Source organism: Calonectris borealis, unplaced genomic scaffold (genome assembly GCF_964195595.1).
Source record: "Calonectris borealis unplaced genomic scaffold, bCalBor7.hap1.2 HAP1_SCAFFOLD_110, whole genome shotgun sequence".
Taxonomy (NCBI): domain Eukaryota; kingdom Metazoa; phylum Chordata; class Aves; order Procellariiformes; family Procellariidae; genus Calonectris; species Calonectris borealis.
In genome coordinates, this window is record NW_027441498.1 from 47,086 (window position 1) to 57,142 (window position 10,057).

Consider the following 10,057-nt stretch of genomic DNA (forward strand, 5'->3'; position numbering starts at 1 on the left):
GCAGGGAATAGCAGTGGGTGCAGGAAGACGAGTGAGGTATCAATAAATAGGGACAGGGAGCCAGACAGAGAGAGACAGAGTAATGCAAAAATAGCGACAGGGTACAGGGCAGAGAAGAAGAATTGAAAATGGGGCGCAGCAAGATAGATATAGAGAGATGGAGAAAAGAAAAAAGCGACAGGGTACGCGGCAGAGAGGGAGGAATTAAAAAACAGGGACGGGAAGCAAGAAAGAGTGAGATGGAGGAAGCGGCGGGGCATTAAAAGTGAGGGACGGGGAGCTGGGAAAGAAGAGGTGGAGAAAGAAATAGAAACACAATGTGCTACGGGGCCGTGAAAGAAGAAACCGAAGAACTGGGACAGGGAGCCAGAGAAAAAGAGCCAGAGAAAGAAAAAATACCAACGGACTACGTAACAGAGAGAGAGGAATGAAAAAATAGGGAGCCGGAGCCGGGCAGAGCAAGAAGGAGGAAAAAAAAAAATAATCAGGGGCCAACAGGGCAAAGAAAGGTAGAAAGGAAAAAACAGGGATCCGGAGCCAAACAGAAAGAAAATGATAGTGACGGGCTACAGGGAGAAGAGGGAAAAATTAAGAGAGGGACGAGGACCCAGACGCGGCGTGATGCACACAGGAAGTATAGCAATAGCTAGGGGGCAGAGAGGGAGGAATTATAACATAGGGACAGAGAGCCAGAGGTGGAGGGGGAGATAAAGAGAGGGGAAAAAAACCAGACAGGCTACAGGGAAGAGAAGGAGGAATTAAAAAATTGGGATCCAGAGCCAGAGAGAGAGATGGAGAAAGAAGAAATTGAAAAATAGGGAGCAGGAGCCAACCAGAGAGAGACAGAGAAAGGAAATACCGTGATGGGCTCCAAGACGGAGAGGGATGGATTTCAAAAAAGAAGGGACCGGGAGTCGTACAGAGAGAGATGGAGAAAGAGAAGATAGCGACAGGCCGCAGGGCAGCGAGGGAAGAACTAAAAAGTAGGGACAGGGAGCCAGACAGAGAGCGATGGAGAAAGGAAAAAAAGATGCGACAGGCTATAGGGCAGACAGGGAGCGATTAACAACTCGGGACAGGGAGCGGGACAGAGAACGGAAAAATAGTGATGGGCTGCAGGGCAGAGAGGGAGGAATTACAAAACGGGGACAGGGACCCAGACAGAGAGAGATGAGGAAAGGCAAATAATAGCATTGTGCTACAGGGCCGAGAGGGAGAAACTGAAAAATAGGGACCGAGAGCCAGAATGACGAGAGACAGAGTAAGAACAAACCGCTATAGGCCACAGGACAGACAGGGAGGAATTTTTAAAAAACAGGACCGGAAGCGATGTACAGAGAGACGTCGGGGAACAAAAATTGAACAAGCAACACGTACAGGACAGAGAGGGATGAATTTAAAAAAAAAAATAAAGACAGGGAGCCGGACAGAGAGACACAGACAAATTAAAAACAGCGATGGGCTACAAGACAGATAGGGAGTAATTAAAAAATCCTGGACGGGAGCCGGACGGGGAGAGACGGCAAAAGAAATGAAATCGCAACGTGGCACAGAGCCAGGAAGGACAAAATTGAAAAACAGGTCCTGGGAACTGGAAAGAGAGAGACAGAGAAAGAAAAGAGACCGATGGGCTCTAGGGCAGAGAGGGAGGAATGAAAAAACAGGTGTGGGGAGCCAGAGAGAGAGACTGAGAAATAAGAGGGAGAACGCAACAGGCCACAGGGTACAGACGGAGGAAGTACAAAAGAGGGGCCGGGACCCGGACGGAAAGAGGCGGAGAAAGGGAACTTCAAAAGTGACGGGCTACAGGGCAGAAAGCGAGGAATTTAGAAAATCAGGATCTTGAGCGGACCGAGAGAGACAGAGAAAATGAAAATGGTGATGGGTAACAGGGCAGAGAGGAGGGAATTAAAAAACAGGGAGAGGGAACGGGACAGAGAGACTGAGAAAAGGAAAACTCCTGACAGACTTCCAGAGAGAGAAGGAGGCATTAAAAATTACAGACAGGGAGTGGGACAGACAGACAGAGAAAGAAAAAAACGGCAGTGGGCTACCGGGCAAAGGAGAGGAGAGTTTAAAAGTGGGGACAGCGAGACGAACAGAGAGGGACGGAGAAAGGAAAGAAGCGCCCGAGGGACAGGGAGCTGGACAGAGAGAGACAGAGACAGCAACAATACCGACACACTAACTACAGGACAAATAGGGAAGAACGCAAAAATAGTGGCCGGGAGCCAGACAGAGAGAGACGGAGAAGGAAAAAATAGCCACAGGCTACAGGGCAGAGAGAGGGAGGACCTAAAACATGGGAACAGGGAGCCGCTCAGAGCGAGATGGAGAAAGGAGGTACAGGGGAGCACAAAAAAAAAATCGCAGCAGCGTGGGAAAGGGAGGGGACCAGGGGAGGGGCACGGAGGAACCGGGACTCACTGCAGCTCTCGCTCTCGGTGCTGCCGGGAGAATTTGACAGTTCAGACGCTTCTTTCTCCTTCTCTCCTCCTTTCCTTTTCTGTAACTTCGGTCGCTTGGCTGTCCTCCACCTAAGAGAATACATGGGTGTCTCACAGGTCTTACGAGACAAAGCTTCCTAGACGCGTAGCCTCGCTCGCGCGCTACACGCAGGAGTAGGACAGAGGAAAACAGGAAGAAAATTATGAGCAGGGTGCAGAACAGACAGCTTGAGAGAAAAATTGAATTACAGAAATAAGGAAAGAGAGAGAGAGGAAAAAACATAGTGAACACACCAGAAGGACTGAGGGGAAAAGAAAGAGAGACAGATCAGGATAAAGAGAGGGAGAAAGAAAAACCAGCGCTGCAGGATGAGAAAAAAGGCCAGGAAGCAGGACAAAGGAGAATCATGCTGGGCAGGGGTATATAGCGAGAAACGATGCAAACAGGCAGTGGTATGGACATATACAGACAAAAAGTTAGGGGGAGGATGGATGACAAAGAGATAAGAGAAAAAAGACAGAGAACGGGACAGAGAAGTGAAGCAATGAAAAATAGGGCCAGGGAGCAGGACAGAGGAAGAGAGACAGAGAGAGAGGGACAGGTAAGGCAGCAGATAATTGGAAAAAGAAAAGAAAGGGAACAGCACAGAGGGTCACAGAGAAAAAGAGAGGGATGGCAGAAAGAGAAAAATACGATGAGGGAGAAGAACTGAGAAGCACACAGAAAAAGGTACAGGGAAAAGGACAGAGATGGAGAAAACAGAGAAAGACTGGAGGCAGAACAAAGGGAAAGACTGACAAGTACAGGGAGCAGGACAAAGGGATGCAGGAGGAAAAATAGTGATGGGCAGCAGGTTAGAGAAAAAGAAAGAAAAAGAGCAAGATCAGCAAGAGAAGGAGAATGATAGAAGGATGTAGAGAGAAAGACCGGGACACATAAAAGGAAGGGTTGGGGGACACACACGTCACAAGAGTAGAAATAAAAAAAGAGCGATAGGGAGCGAGACAGCGTGACAGAGGGAGACGGAGGGAGGGAAGGAGTGGGATGCAAGGATACAGAAAAGCATAGGTACAGGGAAAAGAAAAGAATGACAGAGAGAGAAAGAGGAGAATGGGGAGCAGGAGACAGAGAGATGGAGAACAAAAAAATAGTGATGGGCCGAAGAACAAAAATACAGAGAATTAAAAAAATACTTCTAGGGAGCAGGACAGAGGAATAGAGCAAGAGGAAAAAATCAACAGGGAGAAGGTCCGGTAACACACAGGAGGACTGCATATTACCAGGACACTGCAGGAGTGAGAGGGAGGGAACACAGAGCAGGACAGAGGAATAGAGAGAGAAAAAAAATAGGGACAGGAAGAAAGGCAGACTAACCAAGAGAGGAAAAAAACCAGAAAGGGAACTGGACAGAGATGGGCAGCAGAACAGAGCAGGACTAAAAGATAGAGAAAGAAGCATTAGAGGCAGATGAATAGAGAGAGGAAAAAACAGGTTGAAGGAAAGAGAGAGAGAGTGAGAGTGACAAAACCCAGGCAGAGAGTGGGAGAAAGAAAAACCAGTGACAAACAGCAAGACAGAGGCGGGGGGGCAGGGGGAAGGAAAGACAGGACGAAGGAGAGAAAAAGAGACAGAAGGACAGAAAGAGATAGGGAGGCAGGAAAGGAGAGATAGAGGAAGGAAGGCAGGGACACGGCGCTGCACGTACAGGCACAGAGAGCAAAAGAAAGCCAGAGAATAGACCAGAGAAATTGTGGGGAAAAAAGAAACAAATGCAGATCAGGACAAAGAGATAGAAAAGGAAAAAACCGCGATGGGCTACAGAACAGAGACAGAGAATGAAAAAAAAGAGGGAGACGGAGCAGGACACAAGAATAGAGGAAGAGGTACAGGGGAACAAAACAAAGAAAAACACTGCAGCGTGGGAAACAGAGGGGACCAGGGGAGGGGCCGGGAGGGCCCAGGATGCATAAGAGGGAAGACAGTGCCCTGAGCGCCTGGGACTCACCGCAGCTCTCGCTCTCGGCGCTGCCGGGAGAATTTGACAGTTCAGACGCTTCTTTCTCCTTCTCTCCTCCCTTCCTCTTCTGTAACTCCGGTCGCTTTGCTGTCCTTCACCTAAAAGAATACGTGGGTATCTCGCAGCTCTGACGAGACGAGGCTTCCTACACAAGTAGCCTCGCTCGCTCGTGCACTACGTGGCCGTACCGCGCCGTTGGTGACGCATACAGACCCTGCGGTCCGTGTTGGCAGCCTGGCCTGCTGCAGACTACGAAGAGGGATCCTTCCTCACCTGGAGAGGCAAGCTCTCTCTCGCCTGCAGCAGGAGGCAGCGGCCAGCCACATGGCCTTCGATGTCATCTTCTTTACCTTTCTCTGGCCTCTCCAGCTTCAGCCGCGGCAGCCCCTGTCCACATCCAGTAAGTGCTCCGCCTGTCCCTTTTTGCCCCAACGCTGCGAGGAAAGCGAGGCCGGGCAGAGACAACCCACGCAAGCCTGAAGCGGGTGTCATCAACGGCATCCCCAAGGCAGGAACAGACAACCGCATCCTCAGTGCAGCCTCTGGAAGAGAGAAAGAAAAAGCAGCGACCGATAGTACCGTAGCTTGCCCCTGGCCGCATCCTCTCCTTCTGCAGGGACTTCTGGAGACGCATCAAAGGCCAGCTTGCCGACTGGGCTTGGGGGTGACCTGGGGCTACAGGGCTCCAGCAGACCGGGAGCCTGCCGCAGCGGGCAGTTTGAAGCTTCCCGTCCCGCCACCCCCGAGCGGCCAGGAGACACCGCCCCATCCGCCGAGGGGACTCGCTCACCTCACCGATGACCTCGGCCCTGACCCGCCGCCGCCGGGAAGCGCGCCCGGCGCGCCGCCATGCTGCTCCCCCGCAAAGCGCATGCGCCAGCTGCCGACGGCGCGCCGGAGGGCCCCGAGCCGGTGAGCGACTGCCGGGCTGCAGTACCGCGATTCGGCCACGGGGCGGCAGCAGCAGGGAGCACCCGCCGGGCGGCGCGTGCTCGGGGGCGGCACCGGCGCTGCAGCTCCGCGCTTTGCGCGCCCAGCGCCCGCCGGCAGCGCGCACGTGGGGCGGCAGCAGCGTTTCCTTACCGGGAGGCAGCGACGAGCGCGGCGGCACCACCCCGCAGGCCCGCACTGCCGTTACCGGCGGACAGCAGCGTGGAGCAGGGGGGCGCCTCTCACAGCGTGAGAAATAAAATTGGTACCGAGTGATTCAATTTGAAGAATAAAGTCTATGTTTGCTTTCTCATGACATCTGCAATATTCAGTGAAAAAGGAATCCTATGTTTAGTTAAAAGACAGAAAACATTCACTTTACAGTATAAAAGTGAAACCATTCTGAAGGATGATTTTTTTTTTTTGAGGCCATGATTTTCAGAACACTTTTAATTGCCTTTTTCTATCTGATTTAAACATTCAGTTTAAGCACTTGAAGTTCCCTCCCTCAGCTTTTGCAAAATGTGTACCATATTGCAAATTGCCTTTGACAGACTTGCAGTCTTATTGATAACTATTTAATGATAAAAGCCCAATGATAAGTATTTTTCTAGATTATAATGAAAATGTGATGTAGTTCCTTGTCCAAGAGAGACCAAGATGATTTGAAATTAAGGAAAAAGTTTAAACGTGAATTGGGATACAGATGTGGTTTCTGGCTATAGTAATTATCTGAATATATTTTAATTACGCTTTTAATCTGAATATATTTAATTACGCTTTTAATTACTCTGTACTCGATAATTACCATCAATACGCATTTGCAATCCTTATTCACGTTATCGAAGGAACATTCACAAGTACCCAAATCATAGGAATAAAATAGGTCTTGAACTGGACTATTCTTTATTTTTCATAAAAACTTCTGAGAAGGGATAGAAATTTAATGGCAAGTTGAGAGACTGAACTCTGGAGATGTGAGTGGCACTTAGAGATGGAGATGTCTTAGGTCACGTGCAGCTGTTTCAGAAAGCAGAAGCTTCCGGCCCATCAACGCAGGTGCTGCTGCAGGTACCCTTCTTGCGGGCGCAGTTTGTGGTGATTCAGATATCACGTATCCTCAAGTTCCCTCTTCTTTAGAACGTAATCATGCGTACGCTTCTAAATTAAAATTCCTGAAGTTTGACGAGTTCAGCTGAGACCGTGAAATCCAGGCTGGCTGTTTGGTGATGGCCGCAGAGGAAGGGGATGACCTCGGGGTGCTCCTCCTTCAGGCAGGTGCAGAGCTCCAGGAACTGCAAAGGGAGAGGGGTCGGGGGGGAGGGAGACCCTGAGGTGGCACCGGGTCATTTGGGGGGGACAGGGAGGTGATGGAGGGGGAATGGAGACACTCAGGGTGGAAGTGGAAACGATGGAGGGAGGACAGAGACAACTGAGGAGGGGACAGAGACGATGGAGGGGGACACAGGGACACTGAAAAGAACACCAAAGTGCTGGAGCGGGGACAGAGACATCCAGGAGAGAGGGAGATGCCAAGGTGGCACAGGGAAATCCACGAGGGACAGAGAGGAGATGGAGGAGGAATAGAGGGACCGGGGGGGTGGGGGGGGGACAGAGAGGTGATGGAGGGGAGACAGTGACAACCAGGGGGGATGTGGAGATCATGGAGGGGGGGCAGAGACACCCAAGGGGGAACAGAGATATGATAGAGGGAGAACAGAGACACCAAGGCGGCGCAGGGACACCCAGAGCAACAGGGAGGTGAAGGAGGAGGAACAGAAACACTGAGGTGGCATGGGGACACCAAGGGGGACACACAGGTGATGGAGGGGGGACAGAGACACCCAGGGGAGATGGAGACACCAAGGCGGCACAGGGACACCCAGGTGGAGCATGGAAGTGACAAAGGAGGGGACAGGGACACCCAGGGGTAACATGGAGATGATGCAGGGGGGACAGAGACACCCAGAGGTCATGGAGAGGGGACGGAGACAACCAGTGGGGACACGGAGGTGATGGAGGGGGGACAGGGACACCCAAGGGGTACAGGGAGGTGATGGAGCAGGAACAAAGTCAACCAGGTAGGATGGAGACGCTGAGCTGGCACGGGGACACCTTGGGGGAACACAGATGTGATGCAAGGGGAACACGGAGATGATGGAGAGGGACAGAGACACCAGGGGCAACAGGGAGGTGAGGGAGGGGGGAACAGAGAAAGGCTGAGGGGGGATGGAGACACCAAGGTGGCATGTGGACACCCAGCAGGGACATGTAGATAATGGAGCGAAAACAGAGACACAAAGAGATGGAGACGCTGAGGTGGCACAGGGACACCAAGGGGGGACGTGGATATGCCGAGACGAGACATCAAGGGAGATGCCGAGGTGAGACATCAAGGGGGACGCCAATGGGGATGCCAAGGGGGGACACGGAGATGCCGGAGGAGGGACAGAGATGCCAAGGTGGCACAGTGACACTGGGGGGGACGGAGACACCCAAGGGGGGTCATGGAGACGATTGAGGGGGACAGAGACATCAAGGGGAGACAGAGACACCAAGGTGGTATGGGGACACCAAGGCAGACACGGAGATACTGCAGGAGAACAAGGAGATGCTGAGATCAGACAGCAATGTCAAGGTGACATGGAAAGACCGAGGGGACACACAGACACCGAGGTGGCACTGAGACACCAAGGGGGATGAAGACACCCAGGGAGCAACATGGAGATGATGGAGGGGGAACAGAGACCCCGAGGTGGCATCCTCCGGAGGTGCCGAGTGGAGGCTCGCGGACCCCCTCGTCCTCATCGTCCAGCACGATGATGCCGCCGGGCAGGGAGGCTGCAGGGGCTCGAGGTGAAAGCAGGGAGCGTATTTCGACTTTACCGGTGCCAGTTTCCAGAGGCATGAGGGCAAATTATTAATCATAATTAATACTATATTGATCAAAACAAGGCAGCACAGGGTCTGGGAAAGTGCTGGGCTCGCTGTCACCCTTAACCCACCCATAAAATCATTAAATAGGACTAAAAGAAAACCCATTTTCCTTGAGTCTTTCACAAGAAACAATAAATTAAAAAGAAATCAAGCCCGTTGGAGGAGACTGTTCCTCCAGGGGAGCAGGAAGAGTGTGGGTACAGCTTAATGCCAGCGGTTCCCTGATACCCAAGCCACACCAATTCCCTAAACCCCCCTAAATTCACAAGGGAAATATGGGGGGAAAAAAAGGATCAAAAGCTGCTCAAGTTGGGGCAAAAATAAAATAAAAAACAGGTAACGGTTGAAAAGGCACCAGATATAATAAATTTGGACACAATGCGATATTGCAAATCAACAAGAGTAAAAGAGTAATTGAATGTGCATATATGTATTTATTAGGCTATATTTATGTGTATATTTACTCACATATTACTCCTTTTTCCCTATAACCCAGATTTTGAGGCCGAAAGCAGAGAAATCCTGGCAGGCTTGGGGTCATTTGCGACGATTTGGTGAGGAAACAGTACTCGTCATACCTTAATTAAAAGTCGACGAGTCCTCAGTGTGATACATAATCAATATCAACAATAAAACACCCCAGATGGGTATAAAACACACATGAATTGTGATCGTAAAAAAAAATTTGCTTTTTTTTTTAAGCAAAATTCAACATATCTTTATTGGGGCATTCAATTGCGGCTCCTGTGCCCCTACTCCGCTGTCCTCCTGCCTGAACTTAGAAATATAAGAATTAAATATTACCATTTTCCACCCAAAATGGGAAGGACCACGGCAAGGCGTGACCCAAAACAACCAGAATTTAAATTAACTATTTATTTTATCCCTTTTAACTGTTTATTTTGCCTCTACTGTTTTTTTTTTATTAATTATTACCCATATCAAAAACCAATTCTGAGGTTTATTATGAATCCTCAGGGTTGGAGCCCTAATATATACTGAGAAAAACATCAAATCCTTAAAAAAAAAAAAAAATAGGTGCCGGCGGGGCTTATAGACAGTAGATGTCCAAAGGGAAGAGGCTCGCCCTATGGATTTTGCTGCCAGGGGAGCAAGGGGCTACCTCCAGTTGGCATGGGCCATGCCCACCACGCATTCGCTCAGCGGTGGAGAGGGGAGTGGAAGGGAACTTTGGACCCCCAGAACCGCCCACAGACCCCCCAAAATGCCCCCAACCACCACCCCAAATCCTACCCCTGTCCCCCCCAACCGGTCCCCCCAAAACAGACCCCCAGCCTCCCAAACCATCACACCCACCTGCCCCCTGACCCACCAAACAATCTCCCTCTCCTCTAACTGTGCGCCCCCAAATCATCCCCACCCCCCAAAACTGCCCCAGTCCTCCCAAACTTCCCATATCCCCCTTGCCAGATCACCCCCATCTGCCCCCAAAACTGGCCCCCATCCCTCTAAACCCTCCTATGCTCCCCCAAATGCTCCCCTGCCCCCCAAAACCATCTCACCCCCCAAACTTCCCATCTCCCCCTTCCCAAATCACCCCCACCCCCAAAACCATCTTTATGTCCCCCAAACCTCCCCTCCAAAATTTTCTATCTCCCCCTTCCCAAATCATTCCCAAAGCCACCCAAAACCTGCCCCCTCCCCCAAAACCAGCCCACCTCCCACCCCCAAACCAGCCCCCATCCCCCCCACCTTGCTTGCAAA

General features: G+C 51.0%; 1 long non-coding RNA gene across 1 annotated transcript; it reads right to left on the minus strand.

Moving 5' to 3' along the window:
• Positions 1 to 6,278: 6,278 nt before the first annotated feature.
• LOC142076747 (uncharacterized) lies at positions 6,279 to 9,593 on the minus strand. The gene is made up of 2 exons (XR_012671304.1): positions 8,801 to 9,593; positions 6,279 to 6,690 (listed from the first exon to the last, which is right to left on the minus strand). It is a non-coding gene; the product is annotated as an uncharacterized LOC142076747 (long non-coding RNA).
• Between the last annotated feature and the right edge of the window lie 464 nt (positions 9,594 to 10,057).